A 21,309-nucleotide genomic window follows, 5' to 3' on the forward strand; every position below is an offset into this window, starting at 1 on the left:
CCATGTCACTAAGAACTTATCTTACAGGAATCACAATAAAGCTATTTACAAGCATAAATCAAGTGGAGCACTATGGCGAAAGCTGTTCGCTCCACTTGTAAAAGCAAAATCTGTCGAGCTCTATCTGGCATTGAGACATCAATTCCTATTGCCATATTGCTAGACAGGACACTGGGAAAAAAAAAAAAAAGAACTTATCTTACAACTTCACAGCTCTGGGTTCAAGTTAGCTCGACTTTTAGGTTAACTTTTAGTTGCTGATAGCTTGAGTAGGTATTTAGCCAGTAGGGTGGATCTGAGTTGCCGTTAGCTTGGTTAGTTGTTAGATTGAGGATCTACTTGGTCTGTTATAAGCTGCTAGTTTGATTCTGACTTGCTGTTCGCTTGAGTAGGAGTTATCTTGACCTTAGTGACTGTCAACCTGGCTTTGAGTGGCTGTTAGCCTGACTCTCAGAAGCTGTTAGCTTAAGTGTCTGTTAGCCTGACTCGCAGGAGCTGTTAGCTTAAGTGGCTGTTAGCCTGACTTCTCCATGAGAGATTTGCCCTGATTGTCCAAAATGACATCCATCTGAATGTCCGCTGTAGGTACAGACTGCTCTTAACGTGTTTAAATAACTCAACTTCACAAGAACCAGAAAGTATTTTTTTAAATATACTCTCTCTAAATCAGGGCTACCAGTACTGACCTTTGAACTAGAAGAGTCAACATAACTTTGTGTAAAATAAACGTATTTTCATGCTTTGTTATGGATGTGGTTGTTTTTAAATCTATATAAGTGCTAAACAGGAAGAGTATCAGAATAAAATTAAGTTTTAGACGCAGCTCACTGCCGTGTTGTGCTGTTTTTAGAACAGGCTCGTGGGCACCACACATGGTCCCTGGGTGAGCCCTGATCTAAATCAAATAAGGAGTTAAATAAATAGCACTGAGAAAATGTTCTCTTTAAGTGGGTCAGTAACCTTTGGGGCCTCCTTGTTCATCTCGTCACTGAGGACAGTTTTGTGAATCTGGTGTCTGTGAGCTGATGCTCATTTTTTCACTGTATGTCATATGCGTATGACACAATCTCTTGTTCCCTCCAGTCTCACACGCCGTTATCACCGTTTCCCCTGATAGATGGCAACCTCCCGCTGCTTTACACACACACATATACACCAACACACACGGACACACAAACACACAGGCGCACAGAGACTCCCAGCGCTAATAAATATTTCAAAGGCGGAAAGTTTAGTAAACAAAGGTGTGTGAGTTTGTGTGTGCGTGCGTGCGCGCGGTGTATATCTCTGGCTCTGAGGGATGCTGAGAAAAGGTGTCGTGTGGGGGCGTCTTCCCTTCTCAGTTTTCTTCCCCTTCTTCTGTGTCTTGGTGTCCAGCCTTTTCCCTGCCGTCTCTGAAATTTGACCTTGCGGTTCTGCAGCTTTAAGCAAACAAACGTTGACCACTGCTGCATCCTGTGTCAGGCCGAGAGGAGAAGGGAGAGCGGGCCCACAAACCACAGCCTGCAGTATCAGGTACAGGCAGACACACGCTGGGTGATCATGAGGAATTAAAAATGCAAGGCGTGTGCAGCGTGAGCTCTGCCTTTTAATGTGAGAAAGACAAGCATTAAATGTTTTTGGTCTGAAAAAAGAAAACTGGCCTTAAGGTTAATGAGATTTATGGATATCTGAAGCCAGAGATAGTGCTTATTTTCAGCTCTTTTGATTTGTACCTTTTGTGACTCATAGTTCTTCAACCTTGGGCAAATTGTTTTTAGAGGCAGTGACAGGTCCACCCTAGGCGGTAAAATTAAATAATTTCTTGCATTAGTGCGGTCCTCCTCTGATCAATCTGCACACAAATACAAACATAGAGCTATGATTTTGAATGTAAGCACCCGAGTATTATTCAGTTTGGGTTGCTTCACCAGACCGCTGCACTATTATCTGTGAAATCATCGGTGGAATATTTTGTTCACATTTAGGGCGTACATTTTGAATTCAAAAGCGGTTCCTTATTTGTCAATTGTTGAACTGCCCACCCTCAACTCTCGCTTGCCTACAAAAGTCCTCTGCTCTCCTATCAAACCATGTTTTAGCTGTGATTGTTTGTGTATTTTCATATCATTAGACAAAAAGACAGCTGACATAAAATATGTTGCTCATGCTCTGAATTTATTGTTTTTTCAAATGAACTAAGCTCACAAAAAGGCTAACAACGTCAGCAGGCAATCGTGAAGATTTAGTTTTTTTATGTTCAGAGATATGATAAATGTGCAGAAGCAAATATAATTATAATGTAATATCATTATTTGGCACTGCGTGTGCATTTAATTTGTGTTATTTTTTTTCATCTCGTTATTATTTGCTTCAGTTTTAATAAGATCACCTTCTCCTTGTGTCGGCGAAAAAAAAGAATAAGGGTAAGCCTTGAAACAAATATTATTTTTATGTCTAATTTTTAAAACATCAATGAAAAGAAATGTGACTTTCTGATTTAACTCCGTGCTCAGTGTTTGAGTCAGTGATGAAGACAAGTCTCTTGCTTACATAGACGATTGATCGTCTGAGGAAACTGATCAGCTGATTAAAGAGGAACTAACAATGCGGGATAAAATGAGGTCAGTGCAGATCCAGGATCAGCTGGGATTGGTGCAGACACCAGATGTTTGTATCAGAGCCATGCTAGCTGAACACCCAGCAGAGCACGACTTGGAATCCCAGCTGAAGGCGAGTTCTGAGAAACACAACCACCAGCGGGAGCAGGTTACAATTTTCTTGTACTGGACCGTCACTGGTGGCGGTGTGAGTCCTGATGAAGACAGCACGGCCGGTTTCAGAAGATGGCTGCGTCGGACGCAGAAGAGTCTCACAGCTTCCTCTGAGGATGTAGGTGCTGGAGAAAAACAGAAACAGACTTATTACAAACTGAAGACAGCTAGCAAATGTTGATTATGTTCCTGCGATTCATCTTCTGATTATTTTCAATTGTACATCGCAACATGATTTCTGAAGACACTGTACAAAACAAAGTGATTCTATTACAAATACATTATAAAATGATCCAATAATATGATACATATTGAGCGGGCACATTAAAATTATATTAATATTATTAGTGGACTATGAGTCGTTTCTAGGGGAGGTAAAAACACATTACACAGAGTTAATGTATTCCACTGATTTAATGCATCTTCATACATCTTTAGTTCAAGTTTGTAGTCCAACTGTTTTTAATATTTGCTTTTAGTTTCCATTTTCCCATGTTTTATTTTTCTACATTTTATTCCAAATGGCTTTTATTCTATTTTTGTTTTCCTATTTTTTAATCATGTAAAGCACTTTGCGTTGTCTTTGTACTGAAATGTGCTGAATTTGCTTTGTGAAGGAAGGAAGCACAGCTAAGCTAATTAGTGCTGAACCACAAGTATTAAAAAATTGGAATAACATTGATTTTTGTTTGTAACATAAGTACATTTAAAAAGTGGAATTTATATTATTTAGATATGGTACATGCAGCTTTTGTCAGTTTTGATATTCATGGTTTACAGCAGTTAATGAGCTAAAGTTTATTTTTTCAGAAACTACAATATTAGAAAATTATAACAAATGTTATGCTGTGGCCCACAATATGCTGATGAATACTGCTGACTTGACAGTTATTTGGCAAACAGTCACTGGCGTGCTATGAAGGGAGGCTGCGCCACAAAAGTTCATTGCTAAAAAGAAGCTTGCTGTTCACAAAGTGCTGTATCCAAGCACGTTAATGGAAAGGATACAGCGTGGTGGAAAGAGGTACACATTTGATCATTTTTCATTTTATCGTCTCCCGTGCGATGAGAAGAAGAGGAGATGGAAATTGTTAAAATGGTACGATTTTGCTGACTGGCCATGTTAGCATTAAACTAACCTGTCGCATATGCTAACTACGGTGCATGTAACGTTAACGTTTGACATTGTAAAGCATAAATGCAAGTTTTAAACTTAACCAGAAGCATAAACCACAGTGTCCACTTAACAACCGGATACGGAGGAAAATAAATTCTGCATTTTGTTTGGAAATCCAGTCTGGAGGAAGAGTGGAGAAGCCAACCATGTCATCTGCTGGTGTCGCTTCACTCTGCTTTCTAAAGTCCAAATTCAGCCACTTACCAGGAAAATGTGGAGGACTTCATTCAAGTTTTCTAATTTTGGCAATACTGCTGATGTGCAGTAAGCGGTACTACCCGGATTTAAAGGAAATGTCCTGGTTAAAGGAAATGACACCAAGGCTCCGTACATTTTTACTGGAGGCCAAATTAATGTCGTCAAGGATTCAGTGACTGACTAATAACTGTTCGTTAAAATCAATTTCCTTTCCAAAATGTTATTTGATACCAAGACAGCTGAAATACAGCAGCCGAAACAAAGAAAAAAATAAGAAAACACACAAATGCAACATTGATTGAGCAAACAATTTCTCTAATTATGCTACAATTGTTCTGCTGGGTTGGGGTAAACATCACTGGATTACTGGCAGCAATCAGACCAGGACAAAGAAACTATTTGCAAATGAGAGAAGTAACACATGAACTGGGATGTCAGAAAAACAGGGCAATTGTTCACAACATTATTAGAAAATATTGCACTGCATATTTTTCTTGCTAAACTATGAACATTTGCTCTGTTCAAGTGAATTAAATTTTATTTATATAGCGCCGAATCACAACACGTCGTATCAAGGCACTACAAAGTCAGAGTCAATCAAATCCTCCAGACAGATTGGTCAAAGGGTTTCCTCTCTAAGGAAACCCGGCAGGTTGCATCGAGTCGTGACGAGCAGCATCCAGTTCTGTGTGGTCAAACCTGAGGAAAAGTCTTCTGCAGGATCCGGTCTCCTCCACCGTATTCCTGCTTCTGGACCCCAGGCAGCTCGACTCACAATCTCACACGCAAAGCACATGTGTGTCTGAAACCATGTTTATGACGTGCTCCTTCGTTGTGCGTGTGTTCAAGTGCCGTAACGTCAAGCTGTCACAGAGCCGAGTGTGACTCGGGAATTCTCACCAGCTCACAGTAAATAAAACATTAAAGCCTCACAGATTTGGCGCTCAAATTTGGAGAGGGGGAATTCTTTTTTTTTTTAAAGTGCTTGATACTTAATACTCACTTTACTGGATGTTCTGTTGTATCAATATGTAATGAGGACAAACTGCCAGCCCATTAATACACATCTGATGACAAAAAACAGCTCATCACCGCCCGTCCTTTACTTTTCAAATTGTATTCATGATTTAGTTTTCACTCTGAAAAACTACTTCTGTTTTTGTCTGTATTCCCAGCTCTCTGGTAGGTTTATTGCATTTGTAAATTTCATGCATTATTATTTATTTCATATATCATGTTCTTATAGTCCAAGTGCTGTCGTGTTTCCTTTCAGGTTTTACCTTTTTTATTCCTTTTTAAGAGGAAATAAGGAAAAAAATAAACAAAAGGAGCAACAAACAAAACTAAAATCTTGTTATTTGGCTTTCATGGAGCATCAGTGCAAAATCAAAACTATAATTTGCTGTGTTGGAGCAGTCCAGTTAAACAGAACCTTGACTGACTTTAATATTAAGAGGATTTAAACCTCAGAGAATCTCACGTCTGACCACTGAAGCCTCCTGAGGTTCTGATCGGCTGTTGCTTCTAAAATAGTACTTTTTTTTTTTTTACACATTTCTAAAATTTCAAAGTTACTTGCATTTCTGTGCATAAAAAAAAAAGTCTGAACGTCCATTATGGAGATGCAATGACGCATGGAAAGAACCAATGAATGCGGACGGACACACTGTTGGTGCAGATTAAAAGCCGGCGCTAATAATGTGATTATGTGGCTTGGTGTGTGTAAGCAGGGGGTCGGCTAAGTGACAGCAGTGAGAGCAGGAATAGTGAAACTGTAGCTGACCCCGAATCTCTGCTAGGGGCCCACACAGGACGAGGGGCGGGGTGGGTGGGTGAGTGGATGTGGGGGGCCAGACTGGTGCGGGTAGGATGGAGGAGTTCTTCCTCCTTCAGGAGAAATATGGCTCTGGTTGCTCATCCAAGCTGAGGGTGGGGTAAAAAGGAAAGCTCTGAGGTGTCCTGCGTGTTTACTGTGTGAACTATTGAACGTTCTGTTCAATCAGACTGTTTCAGTTTATTAGAATAGCATTTATTTATTAATTTTATTTTTTTTCTTCTTTCCTTTTTTTCTCTCTTTTTTTCCTTTTTTTCTCCTTTTTTCTTTCTTTTTTTCTTTTCCTTTTTTTCTCTTTTTTCCTTTTTTTTCCCTTTCTTTTTTTTTCTTTTTTTTTATTATTGTAGTGTTATGCTCTATATACAAACTTTAAGAGCAGTGGTTAAATAACATCTAAAACAGGATCTTATTGATTTATAGTCATATATCTCAATTTGTTCAGATAAAAAGGAACGTTTTGTTGATAGATAGAAACCCATTGTATATGTTTATACATAATACGTTTTGGTTATTAATGCTGCTTTTTCGTTTATCTCTTGAGGCATCTTGTACGTTTATAGCTCTTTATTCATCCTTCATTTTGTTTGCCGTATCAACCTAATCCTGTTCTGGGTGTAAGGAGGCTGGAGACGAAGAACAATCAAAGACAGAACCAGAACATGTCCCCAGACCTACATGGTGTCAACGCTGAAGTCCGGCTTCACTAATCGGGATATTAGGCTAAACTGAAACTTTCCCTGTTTTTCAAAAAACCTCTTGAGAAAAACCCTAGGCTTCTTTCAAAGCAGTTGTAGCTCCTGTTTCCTCGGCGCTGTTGATCCACACCGCCCAGTCGTTGACTTTTTCAGCGCAATCTTTAAAGGTTAAATGGAAACAGTGGCTGAATAACTCATACACGGTTTATAGCTTCAAACGTCGTAGTTGGCATGCACAAAGCAGGCTTCTGGATCATTGTTATTTCATACTCTCTGGACAGTCTGTGCACATGGATGGACCACAAGCAGAGTTTCTTTTTAAATCTTGCTTTCTCTCTCTCTCTTTCTCAAAAAGTCAGTTTTTCACACTAAAACATTGTTTGCATGTTGATGTGCGGTGACTTCAGCAAAATGTGTCACACATTACAGGTTAGGAAACTGTCCACAAACTTGCACCTTCTGGCAATTTAGAAACCCCCGTCAACCTAAACTACGATGGCTTTGGAGGCTGGTGGTCTTTCAGAGGTCACCACAGCTTCTTCATCTCTTCTTCCTCTTTCTCTCCATCCATAAATCTTCTCTTTGGTCTTCATCCAATTCTCCTGCCTGGCAGTTCCAGCCTCGACATCCTCCTACCGATGTCCTCACTGTCCTTCCTCTGCACACGTTCAAACTGTCTCAGATTGGTTTCTCCAACGGAATAAAACCGTGTGCTGGGGTTGCAACAGGTGTACTGGCTAGTTGACAGTTGTGAAGGATTGGGAGGAATCTAAAATAATTTTTCTCAGTGATGAAAATTACTGGCAGCAGGCAAATTACAAGCTTGCACAGAAGGGAACAGAAGCTAAGCTTCTCAGGCAGGTTAGGAAAATTGACGTCTAATGATCGACAGACACTGTGCAATTCTAAAACAATCTGAAAGATCTCGTAATTTTTTTCTGGCTGTTATAAATATCATAAGCTGTCATAAATATCTAACAAAGATATCTGTCCAATAATAAAGAGTACCCAAGCAATGATGTTAAATGTTCTTATTCTTTCCTTCTGGATCTACGTAGTATCAACATTCACATTGAAGGATTGTTCCACTTTCTGAAACTGATATTTGTCGCAGGTGTTCTGCGTCTGTGGAAGCTTCGGCGAGCCTGTAACCCTGAATCCAAGCTCAAGACCAAACATTTTCCAATTAGCTAAGCTTCCTTAGTTTTGCAGCGTTTTATCACTCGCTGTTAAATGAGCAACTGACTGTGCTGTGCTCTAGTTAGCTTTGCAAAGGACTGTAGGTCCTTGAATCTGAAGCGGACATCGTTATGATTGCATGATTTGTCCTGTTAAAATGCTGTTGTTTTACATTTGATATTTTGGGCCTATAATCCTCTCTGCCCTGTTTATAAACTGGTGAATCCGATAAAATTATTATAGACTTAACCTTACAACATTTGTCTAAAACCCAACAAATTAAATATTCACTTATCTGTGATTCTATTGCTATTTAACGGTGACTTTAGGTTCCCCAAAAGCCAGAAGTTATGCCGGTTTAGAAATGGCGCAGGCTATATGGCCACCAGGCTTCAAATTGTATACTGTACAAGTCTTTTCTGAAACCATAATAGCTGTGGTGGGAGCTGAAAGTAGCAGTGGGCTGGGGGGGGGGTGTAAGAGCATTGTAATGCTGGTGGTTTGGGATTGGGAAGTCGGGAGTGGGGGGGAGGTTGAGGCCACTCCGAGGATAATGGGAGCAATGGGAGCAGCCCAGGCAACATATGGCCGGGCTGGGCTGCCTGCTGGTGCACCAGCTGTGGAACTGGTGGCTGCGATCACACAGCCACTAAAGAACCCATCATCCCTCCCTCTTTCCCTCCCTCACTCCCTCCACCGGTCCCGTTCTCTCGCGCATTTGGGCTCAGCTCAGTTTCAGAAACTAAAACTCGCCACCAGTCAAACAGAAAAAATGCTTGTTCGACTTCAATACGGGGTTTGAAGAAGGGCGTGATCTGTATTTTAATTAATATATGTAGTTACTGATCTTGAAGGCTCGATGAGTGCTGGGTGGGCACCAGTTTTCTCCTTTTGGATTAAAAATCGCTTTGTGTGTTTTTGTTGACATGATCAGATCCTGTCTTGGTAGACTTTGATGGTTGCTGTCAACCACTCAACCCCCTGCCTACAAACCTATTGCTGTAAAAGACACAGCAAAAAACTCCAAGGCCATTGTAACACTATTTTATTCAAAAAAAGAAAAATTACTGTAACTTACAGAGCATTGCTTTTACGTTGAGCATCAACTCATTAATTTAGATTGATTGTTGTAAAAGCACATTTAAAACAAAGCATTTCATATTAAAAATAATGATAAATAAATAACTGGAGGCAGCACCACAATACAGGATAAATATGACTCATGGAAGCATAAAAAAATTAGATTGATTAATTGTAAGCTGTTGTTATATCTATTTCTATTTATAGGTAAGAGTTTGTTGAGTATTTTTTTATTTATTGATCTGTAAGCTGCTGGAAATTCAATTTCCCATAGGGAGTCATCTCAAAGGGATCAATAAGGGGAAGTCCAAGTCTGAAGGGATAATTTTTTTTTTAAAAGAGGGATCCTGCGGTACAGTTATGAGTAGTCAGTGTCCTACCGACAGGAGATAATGCTGCCATTGAAATGTGTCAGACAACCAGTAGCATTTTCTTGCAGTGCTAACTACTTCTAGCAATAAAACTCGACAACAAAGTGTTTTGTTCCATTTTTCGCGCTCAATCACGGATTCAACATGTTCACAAATAGAGGTGATACTGGTTTAATGAGAAATAAACCATCAGAAGTGCTAACAAATAGTTGTTGAATCTACCTGAATGCCCTTATTGAGTAAGGACTCTTTAGCCAAAGTGAAAGTCTGTTAGCGGTCGCCATGATGAGTGCTGTCCAAAAAGTGCAGTCAGTAAGGTAGGAGGCAGGAATAGGAGCCTGTATGCTTCCTCTCACGGCTAGTTTAGCCTAGGAACCTCACGACGCTAAGGAGCTATTAGCAGTCCCTCAACCCTTTGCATGACATGACGTATCAGCACAGCCCACCTCATGGAAATCCATGAAAATGTCCGGAGAGAAGAGAGCACTTATCAACCCCAAAAATCTATCTGAAGGTTAATTATTTAACAAAATCTTTGAGCCTTACTTACAGACTCCATTAAAGGAATAAGATTGGAGACATGCAAATATACAGTATTTATTCTCAGAATTAGAATATTAACACTTCAGGTGGAAATTAATTGGTTAGATTAGAACAAGTCACTTATGGAATCATTCTTTGCATTAATGGTGATCAGAATTATACATTTTTGCTGATTAAATAAGTCCAAAGTCAAATTGAATCAGATTATACAGATTGGTCAGAAAGTTTCCTCTCTAAGGAAACCCAGCAGGTTGCATCAAGTCTCTCCAAGCAGCATTCACTCCTCCTGAAAGAGCGTAGAGCCACAGTGGACAGTCGTCTGCATTGTTGATGGCTTTGCAGCAATCCCTCATACTGAGCATACATGAAGCGACAGTGGAAAGATTAAGCTGTTTGTTTTCAAGGAAAAGAAGTATATTTGCAGACGTCAAGGGAAGACCCTAAAACCTAAGAACACGTTACCATCTAACAAGCATGGTGGTGGCAGCATCATGGTGTGCAGCTTTTTGGCTGTCAATGGTGAACAATGTAGGGGTAGACCTACCTCCAAATTATTCAACCTTATTTCAAATCAAAAGCTAGATGGGGGGACATACTGGTGCAACAAAAGCAAGAGCGGTTGAGCCCACAGCTGAACCAAAACCAAAATGGCAGCGCAGGAGGACGCACGGGTAGCTGCTGCTAACACATCTGTTTTGTAAGAATCCAGCAAGAAGTGCCTTTGCTAGCTTACCATGTGGTGGTTTCTCATGATACGAGCTTCTTATGTTTTAATTTGATACTGTTATTAGATCAAAAACAACCTTTGGTGTCTACTAGGTGTCGCTTCGCCAAATCAGCTCAGAGAGTTCTGCCGAAAAAGTCCCTCCTTTCCCCAGACGGATTCAAATGGAGCAGACCCAGATTTATAATGTGAAGGACATTGCTACCCATTATTAATCTGACTGACCAGTTTAGGAGAATTACACTTGTGCTCCACAAGCTGCATTTGGCTGTTTAATAAAAACTTCTCCCTTATATTTGTGAAACATGACCAAAAAAATCACAACTGATCTAATATCATATCTGCAGCCCGCCCTATTCATTATAAATCCTCATCCCACCATGACTCCCATGGTCTGTGCTAGCTCTCACTCCCAGAGCTAACTTTTATTTAAATGACAGCTCTTAACAGACTGATCTCCCCCTACATCCACTCTACTGTCTCTCCCCGGCTGCCTCAGTGAGTCTGAGCCTCACATGCCCCGAGGCGGCTCCTAATGCAGAGGGACAGGAGGCTGATGGGAGTGTGTGCCTGTGTGTGAGTCTTTGTGTTTCTGTGTGTGAGCGTGGAGCAGTGCAAAGATGACTCAAGAGTTGGGTGTGTCGTTTAACATAAAAGCATTTCACTTTCTTCTATTTTTGACCATACCATCATCTTGTTTCAGTGTTTTTTTTTACCTGTATGATTCCTTTTTTTTCTGTATGTATGTCTCTGTTTTATCAGTCGTCCTCAGAATCCACTGCAGGACCCAATGTTCTTTAAGTCTGATTTCACCCTGATTCCTTTCCTATCCTCTGGCATATTTCCCTGGACCTGCTTTCTGCTGTTCCATAATTTTTTCACTGTTTCTTGTCTTCCTCGCCTTTGACTTCACATCCTGTTTCTTTGCTCCTGCATGTCTCGATCAGGGCTCACGGTAAAGATGATGTAATATGGATGAGGTTGTCTCAGAGGCATTGGAATACCACCAGAGCCTCCCAGTAGGCAGAGGGACCGACTTTGCATGAAGGGAAAACACTTAGCGCCACTTTTGTTGGCCGCTTTAATCTTCTGGTTGGGCAGCCCTCGGCGGTGGTTTCATTTGACTGATGCTCGGTTTCTCTGCAGCTTCTCTGCAGCTGGAGCCAGACATTTACATAAACGCTTTAAAAAGAGACACCTACATTAATGCTGTTTGCTAAATGCCAGAATAAGGAAAAAGATGTTTTCTTAAATATTCATTTCATTACTTTCTTCAGGTTCATAAGTTTACATACGCTTACGTTTAAATGTATATTACTTTAATGCTGACACATGATTCTTTCTTGGACGCAGCCACTTATGGAGCTAGTCAGCCATTACCATCGCTAACATAGAAAGTACTCCTGGATCAATGCTTCTGTGCTCGTTTTGTGTCTCTGCTCCGTTTTCTGAAACCCCCAGTCAATCGTGGCAGACGGCCGTTCACACTGAGCCTGGTTCTGGTTCTGTTGGAGGTTTCTTCCTGTTAAAGGGGAGTTTTCCTCTCCACTGTCGCCGCATGCATGCTCAGTACGAGGGATTGCTGCAAAGTCAAGACTTGATACAATAGGCTGAGTTTCCTTAGGCAGAAAACCTTTGAACCAGTCTGTCTGTGTGATTTGATTGAATGGACTTTGTAAAGTGCCTTTAGATGACACATGTTGTGAATTAGTGCTATATATAAATGAAATTAATGAATTGAAATAATGTTCTTTTCTCATGATGATATCTATTTTATAACATACACTAGTGCCTCCTACAGCAAAAGACCCCAACAGCAGCCCCATACTTAACAATAGGGAGGATGTTCTCAGGGTTGAAAGCTTTAGAATCAGAATCAGACATACTTTAATAATGCCAGAGGGATTCTGCCTTTTTTCCTCTAAACCAAAGAATAGTCATGCTGGTCAAACACTTCAATTTTAGTTTTACCAGACTTCAAAAAGAAAAGTATTTCCCCCTGTCTAAATTTGTAAACTGTATTCTGGTCTTTTATTTGGCTTTTGGAGTAGCGGCTTCTTCATCAATGATTGGCTTTTCAGCCCAGGTCTCTACAGGCCTGGTTTTACTGTGGATAGTGGCTCTTTCTAACGTTCTTCAGTCAGCTCTGTTATTAATGTTCTGGAGCTTTATACGCATATTTGGCACGAAACACTGAGCAACAATGACTCTCCTTCCTGAGCGGTATGATGCCTGGACAATCCCATCCTGATTTATACTTGTTTGGATTATTAAACATTAATTGTGCACAAGGATGAATCAGACTTGTGGAGGTCCACCATTTTCTTCCAGATAAGCCAGATTTCTGTTTAATTTTTCATGATTTAACACAGAGGTGTTGCCTTTCTTACAACACAAATGCTATGAAACACCTATCAGAAGCTTACACAGTCATGACAAAATCCTCATGGCATTCCCAAATTGTTTACAGACACGGTAATCTTTGTGTATGCAAATATTTCTGCCACAAAAAGAAAACTTGCAAAATGTGGAGCTCCAGCAGGAGGCACAGGAATGAACTGGTCATTGATAAATTGCAAAACAGAGAGACAAGGGATATGGGAGAGAAAGGAGGCAAAGAAAAATAAGGCAGAGCAACGTGGAGCATGAAATCAATGAAAGAAACCAGGAACAGAGAGAATTAGCGAGAATATACCGAGGCAAGGTGGAGAAAAGTGAGGCAGAAACAGGTGAGGGCAATCAGGAGATGATGAACTGTCTGTATGTTTTGATTGGTTGAATTTGACTTTGTAAAGGTCCTTGAGATGACATGTGTTGTGAATTGGTGCTAGATAAATAAAATTGAACTCAATTGAATTGAACAGCTGAGACCAATTAAAATAGACGAGCTGAAGGAAGGAGTGCAATGAAGAGAAGCTAAAGGGAAACACAGCGAGAACTTTAACAGGAAATATTACAAAATCTGCATAGAATGAAATAAGAACAAGATACACCCACTGATCCACAAAAGTATCAACTAAAATAGGAGCAACATGAAAATATAGATGTGAAAAATAGAAACATAGAGAAACCAAAAAATAAATAAATACCTCAAACTACTAAGCTTAAGGAAATGACTAAAGAAAGCTGATCTAAGACAAACACTACAGAAAATCTAAATCCAAGCACCTGGAGGTCGTGACAGTATGACTTTGAGAGATGAAAACAGAAAAATGTAAAAATAGATTTTCTCTAATCGTTCTGGCATTTCACAAATAATATTTTGAGTGATTCTGGCCAAGTCTGATTTGCTTGAGTTTCTATACAGCTGATGTAAAATCAGATTTTCAGGAAAGGCCAAATTAAAGAGACGCCATGCTTGTTGTTTTTAGTTGAACCGACCAGAAGCTCAGGGGACTTCTTCACCATGAAAACCTGCTGGGCTCGTGTTTGGCTCTCTCCATCTTCACAGTCAGAGCTTTCATCCTTTTACTCTTCTGTGTTGGTGACCCAGGAAGCTTGGACGCCCCAGTTCCCATCTCTCCCATCAGTCCGGTGCAAGTTTAAGCTTACTTCCTCTATCAACACATCAAAGCATAATTTGCTAATTGGAATTTATTTTCTGTGTTGTGTTTTTGTCTTTGTTTGATCTGCAACAAACACATGTTTTACTCAGTAGATTTTAAAGTGGAAGTCAAAGTCATTCCTTAACATTTCATCATTAAATATAAATGAAAACAGCATTAAAGTAAAATATTCATTCTCTCTCAGGGGAAGTCATTGTCTGTGGCTTCTGAATAAAAGACGCATGACTTAATCAAGACTGTCTGTCATTACAAGTGTATTGAAGGAAGCACTGCTCCAGGCCAAGCACACATGATCTTATTTTCACCATACTTTATACATTACTAAGTTGCATTCCAGATATATTGTTTTAATCCTTGTAATTGAGTTTTCAAAAGCAATTAGTTTTGACTTGTTAAAAAGAAACATCTGCTCTGAGTTTGAATTAAATCAAGGGTATTGTGCCGAAGAAGAAATGGCGCAGAACGGAGTTTTGGCAAAACAACACGAAAAGGTCGTCTGAGGGCAGTTCATATTAAACCAAATCTAATTCATCCATTTATCCCTCGGTTAATTCATTTCAGACAGAGCAGTCGGAGTTACATTTGATTCAAGACAAGGCCACGTCAGGCAAAAACGGACAATAAGGTCAAATTTCTCCATCTAAGGATTTCAGCTAATTTCAGGAAATATTAACTTTGAACATCTCTCTTAATGTCAAATAGCATGAAATGTGGACTTTGACTCGGCCTTTGCGACACCTTGACTCTGTTATTTTCCAGCCAGTATTGTAGTTTTGCTGCTTTTTTTAGGGTCATTGTCCTGTTGATGAACAAATTTGGGCCAAGCTTCAGCTGTCATACAGATGGGCTCACATTTCACTCTGATATACTCAGGTAGAATAGCTCATGGTCAACTCTTGTCATTAACTTTCACCTCTAGCACTCGGGGCCCAAAGATCTTGAGATGGAGTTTGCTGTTTTTTTTTTTGTTTTTTTTTTTACAATTTCTCTAAACATTACATGTCCTTTATGAACTACTGCATATCCACTCCTGGCAGTTGTCTTAATTATTTTCCACTTGTGACTTTTCTTTCTCTGGGCAGAATAAAGGACCTCAGATTATATGGAAATTGTCTTAAATCCCACCGTGGATTGATGGGCAGCAACAAGTGCCTCTCTCTAAGGCTTTCTTTCTTGGCACTGTGTTGGCATGCACCTGCATTCTCCAGAACAGCAAACCTCCAGAACATTTGCTTGGTGTTTGGATTTAGATGGTCAATTAATCAATCACTTGATCAACAGCACCTCGAGGCTGCTTTCACTCTTTAATCGTGGAGGCAGCAAAGATGTACTTAGTTTCCCTGTGACTGTAATAGCAACATTTTTAAGGTGGACAAGAAGTTAGACCAGGTGATGGTTTAGAAATTCTGTTTGAATTTGTCCAGGGAATTTTGTTTCACAGGGATAATCAGAAACAGTTTATATCATGGTGCTAAATCTCATGAACGGTTTACACCCGTCTGATGATTTCCTCCCCGACATGATAAATAAGAAATCACTCTTGTACAACTTAAATAAAGGTCAGTAAATGCATAAAAAATGCATCTGCTCTTCAATGAAAGGCTGTCAGAGTGGCCGACAAAGGTGATTGTTTATTCTGGAACACAGACAAATTATTTATGGCGATGTTGTACTTCAAGCAGTTTGCCAATCAATAACATGTGGCCTTAATCACCCGAACAAAGTTGGGCAAATCCTGTCCAGACACACACACACACACCCACACACACGCTCACACGCATGCACACACACACAGAGTGACGTTTTCCAATAGTCTCAAGCATCTGCCAAATGCTGCGGTACGAGGGCTAGCTATCATCGTGGCATCAAGTATTAATCAGGTTTTACGGAGGAAGAGATGGGAGGAAGGAATCCCTGTCCACAACACTGAACACCAAGGCAGAGAGAGGTTCCATCGAAGAGCAAAAGAGTTAATTAATGACCACCCCTTGTATTAAATCGAGTATTTTCCTTCATATAAACATCGTGCATGAAGGTTATTAGTGGCTGCTGGAAAGTGTCCTTCTGAGTGGGGAAATCTTCAGACCAGGAACGGATTCCTCGGGTACAATCATCCAACGAGCCAGGTGTGTTTTTTAAGTAGCTGCTATTTGAATAATTTAAAAATAGGTGAAGGTTTAATAATTTACCGTTACAAATCGGGGGAGGAGGGCGGTGATAAAAGTTTAAAACACTGCAGGAGACTCTTTAATTGACCGCTGGACTGGTGAATGGGCACATCTTCAGTTCGTGCTGGTTTTTTCTTCCCACTGGACAATTTCCAGTGACGTGATTCCTAAGACATTTAATATTTAATATTATGTTTATTTAGCTGAATTACACTTATGCTGTTGAACTAAATTTTTTTCCCAAACCATGTCTCTGGAAGTTTCTATCTAGAACTCTTATTGTCTTTGAATTTATTTGAAGGCGATTTACACATCTTCCCCAGAGGTGGCAACAAGTAGGGATGAGGCTGTAGTTTAAGGGCTGTTTGATCAGTTTAAAATTACATCTGACAGAAATGTGACAGAAAAAAAGAAAAACATAAACCATCACTGCAGGTACACCGTGCTGATACTGGGGAAGCCTGCAGAAAAATGAAGGAGGACCCATTGGTAAACAGATACTATCCGCTTGTAACATATAATTTGCTACTCATTTGCATTATTCATTCACATAACCTTCAAAACACTAAATAGCAACACAACATAAAACCCCATTCATCCCTACTCTATGATCTCAGAACATTTTTACCTCCTCTACTCCCTCCTTTTACTCGGCTACTTATAGGTCTGTTTCCCCTCTCCTTTCTCAGGCTCTCTTTCTGATACAGGATGCAGGCGTTGCAGTTGCAGTTGCAGTTGCCAGGCAGTTTCCACTGAAACATTTTGCATTATTGATGAAGTGCACTCATTGTGTCCCACCAAGCAGCACCCAAACTGTCTCCACAGAGCAATGCTGAGAAAGCATCCGCTTACATGAGTGAAGAACAGAAAGGACAAATACTGACAGTGGGAATTAGCTGATCGACACATCAGATCATCATTTAATATTTACTTTCTAAAAAAAGCTAGGTGAGGGTTAAAGGAGTCCAAGAGAAGGATTCTCATCATTCTAGGTGTTTAACAAGTGAACAGGTTGACTCTTATGTTTAAAATATTCTCTCTTGGAGGATTTCCAGTTGTGTTTCTGAGTTCACCACGTCAGTAAAACCACACACATAAACGTTTTGATGATTGTTCACAGACTTAAAAGGGGCGGTTTTGATACTGTGCTAAACTGGTTCAAATCTTAGTTTGCAGAGTACACCACTTTTATATGTTCCCCCTGACTTAGATAATTGAGTATGACGATACGCTGATGACACACAACTTTATATAACTGTGATAATTTGCCCTTTACTATCCTCAATAGCAATAAACTGGGCACGAGTTAATTAGGCTACGTTCACACTGCAGGTCTTAATGCTCAATTCCGATTTTTTTGTGAAATTGGATTTTTTTTGCGTGGTCGTTCACATTTCCAAATATATGCAACTTGTATGTGATCTCCTGTGTGAAGTTAATGCGTTCAACCGAAGTGTCTTGCATGCGCACTCGAGGACGCGATGACGTCACACGTAGCAAGCGTCCTCAGTGTTTGCGGAAGTAAACATGGATTATAATGCTGCCGTGCATTTTGCGGTCATTAATTTATTTTCTACCTGCAGCTTTCTCTCCATTGACTGCTCTTCTCATTGTTGTCCGCTATGGGTGTCGTCTTTCTTCCCGCTTCTGCATAGCAGGACGCAGAATAGTGACGTTTGTCGAGTATCGGTGACGTACAGGTCGGATAAATGCGACCTGGCCGTACAGACACAGGTCGCATTTGAAAAGATCAAATACGTATCGGATTCAGGACCACATATCCAAGTGGCCTGGGTCGCATTTGAAAAAATCCGATCTGTGTTGTTCAGACTGTCATAAAAAGATCAGATCCAGGTCGCATATGGCCAAAAAAATCGGAATTGGGTCACTTCAGGCTGCAGTGTGAATGTAGCCTTAGAGAACAGACAGAACTGTGGTTAAAGTAAGATTGTTTCAAACGCTGTAATTAGTAAAAGCCAGAATAATGAAATACAATTATTTACTGTTTTACTACTTTAAATTCAAATGTTTTTCAACACTACCATTACTGTGACTTTAAGTAATTTGAGCAGATGATGGTGTCATGACTTTGTAAGCATCTGAAAGATTAATGCACACAATTTGACCTGAATGGGGGCACACCTGCTGATGCATTTACTACGGCAACACCTCAAACTTTTAATTTTGTGATATCATTGAAAAATCTGAAGAACTCAGTCAGTTAGATACATTTAGCCGATCCCTGATGATTCCATGTTCATCTGTTCAAACTGTTGTATGCAGATTTAAACACTATGGGAACACTGAGCCACTATGCTTGTTAGGAATAAGAAGGGGCTCCATGTCCCTGAGGTCAGTGTAATTTGCTGTGAGATGTGAGTATCCACCTCATAACTAAAAAAAAAAAATAACTTGTAAAGATGCTTCTAGAAGCTGATGAAAGCATATTTTTATCCACTCTGAAACCAGCACTATACTCAAGCTTTTAGGTCACTCAGTGAAGAAGAAGCCGTTACTCCAACAGCATCATCACAAAGACAGATTACAGTTTGCTTCGGCCGAGGAAGCTAAAACTGGAATGTTTGGCTATCATGAGTATTTTTACTTTTAAAGGAAAAAGTGGAAATCTTACAAGAATGAGAACATTATTCCAACTGGGGGAAAAAGGGGTGGTGGCAACTTTACACAATAGATGGTGTTATAGGGGAAGGAAATATTTAGGAGTGGTCATTACAAAGGCCTGATCTCAGGCCCAGAGATAAAATGTGGCAAGAGAGCCAAGAGGCCTGGAAAAGAGACTCTGTTAGAACATTTCTGTAAGAAGGAATGTGCCAAAATCACAGCAAACTATTCTAAGAAGCCTTTTGATGGAAACCTAAAACATTTTCCCAAAGTCATAAAGTTTACACCACATTTCTAGCAAATATTAAGGAAAGACACGTAAAATACAGTAACTTACTTTGAAGCAAGTGAAATTATTCTGGTAAAAACCCAAAGTTTTTTTTGTAATATATAATTTAATGTGAGCAAGTGGGGCAACAATTCTATGCCTTACTATGCAGTATATGTAAATATGTAATTTCAGTTGTAATAATCTGAATTTAAGGACGGTGGCTAAAAAGTAATTAATGAACATATTTTTCCTACTTTTATCATGTTTTATCGTGTTTAATGTGTTTTTTTAGGAACAGGGGGCGTGCCGTCGGTCTAAAGCATCACCTTTAATGATATCTTTCTGCAGGAGTGAGTTACATCCAAACAGTAGCTGAGCCACGCCAGCCGTGCAGTGACACTGTAATTATCCTCTGCTGAGTGCTTCCAGCCAAGCAGCCGGACGGTCAGCCGGGGAGCAGCATCGCTCACCTGTCGTGCCCGGGGGCGATGCCTCCCTCCTGATCTCCATGATGCAGCTGTCACTGCAGCCGATCCGCTGCCCGCTCTCTTCCTCCCTCTCTCTTTATTATCCATCAGCGTTTGCAGCACCGTCACATGCAGCGCTGCCTTTGAATGAGGCCTATTGTGCTGCACCTACCATGCTGTCGGTGGAGTCTCATCCGACGCGACCCACCAGGCTCCGGCCACAAAGTTTCTTCTCTTGGTGGAGGTGAAGTGTGCGCGGCTTTTAATGTTGCACGCGCCATTATCCTTCTTCTGCACACCCTCAAAAGCACCTCTTTGTTTCTGTTCCATAGCAGTACTATCAAAGATCAGCATCCAGGAGTGAATATTAAACACAGCATATCTAAAAAAATAAATAAATCAAATGTCTTTATATTTACTGACCTTAATATATATATATGTGTGTGTGTGGAAAAAAAGCGAGTCTTTCCATTTATATCTTGTTTGTAGCCCACTGCCAAGGTGTGTAGAGAAAAGAAGCCTCGGGGTCCTTGTAGATGGTCCCAGTGCGGTTCCTGAAGTAAAAACAAGTCGAGAAAAGGAATGAAGCAGAGCACAGAATGAAAGAAAGAATCCAAGCCAGAGAGGGCCCTCCGCTTTGAGCAGCAAACAGCAGCTTGAATGAGGAGGAGAGAAGCATGGCTGCAAGTTTATATGTGTTCTCTCCCCCTGAACCAGGGGACTGGCTGAATAAATAATACAATAGATATTCTTGTGATGAGGTCTCTGCGCACCATTCATAATTATTTCATTGTAGCTGTAATGAGAGCGCTGGCCCTCCCGATGTGCCCTGCCATGGCAGGTAGGCCTCTGAAGAAACCAGGGCCCAAAGGAAAGGGCTAGACCTGTAGACCTGCAGCCGTACATCACAGCACAGAGGTCATTATTGTAAGTCTTTACAGAAACATCTGTCACAGGATGCCGTTATGGAGAGATGTGACACGTGATGAGATCATTTGACGTCCCGCTGCTGCAGGATCCTCATCAAACCTGCTCTGCCAGTAGCAATCAAAGGACTTTTAGGCTTACTTGGTGATCTCCTAATTAGGCTCACCGTCTGTTGAAATAAAAAAAAAAATGTATAGAATATAAAAAAGTGTCTGAAGTCGTGTGAGATTTCAAATAATGGATAAAAAGAAGGTTCGCCTTCAGAGCTTTGCTGAAAATGCAACAGATTACCTCAGTTATAAAAGTACACACAACAGGTTCCACATCATTATCTAATAAACTGACTTGGTCCTTTTCTCACATTATCTGGGAGGTATTTTGGCTCAAACTTCTTTACAGCTTTGATTCAGCTCAGGTTTGCAAACATACATTTCTGGAATGCTCCCCCAGGGTCCCAGCGCAGGATTTCAGCCAGGTTCGAGGTCTGGATTTTAACTGTTCCTTTGGAACATCTTGATTATTTTGTTCTCCAGCTCATCTGTTGCCCATTTGCTGCTGAGTCTGGATTAATTTTCCTGTTGATAATCCAGTTTGGGACAATTTTCAGCTGTCTATAGATGGCCTCACCTTTTGACTCCAGAATACTTTGGTACTAAGAGGAATTCATCATCAGTTCAATCACTGCACAGTGTCCACATCCAGTGAGGGGAGCGGTGGGCTGAGGACGGTTAAGA

The 21,309-nt window shown here is 40.4% G+C and overlaps 1 long non-coding RNA gene across 1 annotated transcript; it reads right to left on the bottom strand.

Moving 5' to 3' along the window:
* Positions 1-821: 821 nt before the first annotated feature.
* Positions 822-20,346, bottom strand: LOC118564500. Its single transcript, XR_004931889.1, has 3 exons — positions 20,072-20,346; positions 19,652-19,985; positions 822-2,878 (listed from the first exon to the last, which is right to left on the bottom strand). It is a non-coding gene; the product is annotated as an uncharacterized LOC118564500 (long non-coding RNA).
* Between the last annotated feature and the right edge of the window lie 963 nt (positions 20,347-21,309).

Source organism: Fundulus heteroclitus, chromosome 11, assembly GCF_011125445.2.
Source record: "Fundulus heteroclitus isolate FHET01 chromosome 11, MU-UCD_Fhet_4.1, whole genome shotgun sequence".
In the NCBI taxonomy this organism is placed as follows: Eukaryota; Metazoa; Chordata; class Actinopteri; order Cyprinodontiformes; family Fundulidae; genus Fundulus; species Fundulus heteroclitus.